This window comes from Suricata suricatta, chromosome 9, assembly GCF_006229205.1.
Source record: "Suricata suricatta isolate VVHF042 chromosome 9, meerkat_22Aug2017_6uvM2_HiC, whole genome shotgun sequence".
NCBI lineage: Eukaryota > Metazoa > Chordata > Mammalia > Carnivora > Herpestidae > Suricata > Suricata suricatta.
In genome coordinates this window covers 89,099,642-89,102,092 of record NC_043708.1, presented here as the reverse complement: position 1 = coordinate 89,102,092, position 2,451 = coordinate 89,099,642, and the positions used below count along the sequence as shown (strand labels likewise).

Sequence of the window (2,451 nt, the reverse complement as noted above, 5' to 3'; positions counted from 1 at the left end):
GAGGCTCGCTCCTTTTCACAGCTCCGTGTTTCAGGGGCTTGCCTCTTAGGGGCAGGTCTTAAAAGTTGGGGTGCCTGATGTACAGTTCAAATCCTTCACTTCTCAGGGAGAAGCTGCAGGTTTTGCGTTCCCTCCTGATTGTGCCTCAAGCCACCTGGGGCGAGATTCCGTTGATCCTCTACTACCTGCTTTGCTGTGGGATGTGAAGGGGTCACTCAGACAATTTATAGGTTTTCTTTAGAGGACGTTGTTCCCTGTGAGGCCGCACATCGAGTGTGACCATGGGAGAAGGTAAGTCCGGGATCCTCCAATGCCGCCATGTTGGCCTGGAACCTAACTCTCTGCTCTTTTCTCTCAAAGTTTCCACCAACTTTACTCTCTCTGATGGGAATTGAGAACCATGGCCCGACATCATGGCAGTAAGATTGTGGGGAGTCTGGAAACGTTATCTTTCCCCCAAGTTTTTTCCCTTTTGTTTTCCTTCTTTGTCCTAAGGGTTAACATCTCTTAAAAGGGAAAGGGCCGGTGTGCTTATCTACAGGGACAGGAAGAAGAACAGGAGGTGACTGTCCTTGCTACAAGCGGTCTTGGGAAGGAGGGCAAAACCACAAGGGTTGGGGCAGGTGGAGGCGGCTTTAAAAATAAAAGTGAAATAGGAACATAATGAAGGCCCAGGGAGCAGGTGTGGGCCAAGAATAATTCAGGGCCCACAGACACTGGTGGGCATATCAGTCCCAGCGGCCCTTCCACGGCAGAGTTCTAGAAGGTGCCTGTGGCTTTTTGCTCTTCGGAGGATGGTCTAATGGTTGTCTGAGGGAGGTCAGTGCGTCTGTAAAATATTCTGTTAGTACTTCCCGAAGCTGTCTGCATGTTAGAATCCCCTCAGAACCTTAAATAGTACAGAACCTCCAGTCTGACCCCAGAACTACAGAACCAGAATCTCCAGGAGTGGGCCCCAAACGTCTCTACGTCTTGAAAAGTTCCCCTGTTGATTATCTTGCAATTTACTCAGGTGGATATTTAGGAACCATTACTCCAAACATATTAAAAACTTAGGTGTAAATAATTTTCCCTAGAGAACAGGGTGTGTTATTTCACTCTACAGATATTTGGAAGTTAGTAATTAGAACAAATGAAATCATGCTATGACTTAGCACATGATGAATATTGATCTACTGTGGCAAATAACATTGACTGAATAATGACATTTATGGCACTTTTAAGTCTTCCCACATGATTTCTTATCTACACCCTCCTAACTGTTGCATGAGGTAATCAACCAAGGAATATTTAATAAGTTCCTAGTGTTGATCAGGAGCAGTGCTGGTTAGACAGGAAAAAGAATTACTGCTCCCACGTTACCCATTAGGAAATGAACTGTAAAGGACTTAGTGTCCCAAGGCCAATGGTTAGGAGAGTGACCTGCAGTGACCCAGCCTGGCTCCTCACATACGGGACTGCTACTTGGAAACTTGTGTGTTCACCTTGCTCTGGCATCGTGGTTACCCTGAAGGATCCCCTAGAGATCAGTTAGGACACAGTCTATTCTTTTTTTCTTACCCTTTTGTTCTTTTTCTGTTGTTTTTAAGCTCCCAATTACACAGGAAAAAAACAAAACAAAACCAAATAAACCCAAACTAACTCCAACCAGCTTGTCTCATTTTCCTTCTAGGCTTATAGAATAACGGATCTGTAACAACTGTAGCCTCAACTTCCTCGTAGTCTTTATGGTCTTTTTTCTTCTTCACCCAAATAACTCTAACTTAGAACACACATATCCCCTGCACAGTTTCTAAAAAATGTTTATTTTGAGAGTGAGTGAGTGTGTGTGTGTGTGTGTGTGTGTGTGTGTGTGTGAGCACGCACCCACCCACCCAAGTTAAGGGAGGGGCACAGAGAGAGGGAAAGGAGAATCCCAAGCAGCCTCTGTGCGGTCAGTGGAGAACCCCAGGGCTCAATCTCAAACCTTGAGATCATGACCTGAGCCAAAATCAAGAGTTGGACTGAGCCACCCAGACACCCCCCCAAGTCCCCCCGACTGCAGTTAATCAGAATCTTTAATTAAACATTTTTAAAATTTTTCTTCCTACTCTTATTTCTCCATGGCTGCCCTCTTCCTGCCTTCCACATACTCTGGTCTTTCTTCAGCCCTCCCCTTTCCTTCCTGTTTTTTGTTGTTTCTGTACTTGCACGAGGGCTTACTGGGCTCCCTGCTTCTACTCCTCCCCTTATTCAGTCCTACTGGAGACTCAATCCTACATTCTTCCAATGAAGAATTCTCCTCACCTGGCCACTCCAATTAAGCTCTTTAAAGCCAGTGCTATTGTATCTAAACTGTAACTCTTTTTTTTTTTTTTTTTTTTTTAGTTTGTCGAATTGGTTTCCATACAATACCCAGTGCTCTTCCCCATAAGTGCCCTCCTCCAACACCACCACCTCTTTCCCCCCCTT

At 45.2% G+C, this 2,451-nt stretch overlaps 1 protein-coding gene across 1 annotated transcript in view; it reads left to right on the top strand.

Annotated features, from left to right (window-relative positions):
* The first annotated feature begins 116 nt into the window (after positions 1 to 116).
* ATP8B4 (ATPase phospholipid transporting 8B4 (putative)) overlaps positions 117 to 2,451 on the top strand; it is a 256,052-nt gene continuing 253,717 nt past the window's right edge. Inside the window, exon 1 of the mRNA XM_029950435.1 lies at positions 117 to 291. The gene's annotated coding sequence lies outside the window, so the exon portion shown is untranslated. The remainder of the gene's footprint in view (positions 292 to 2,451) is intronic.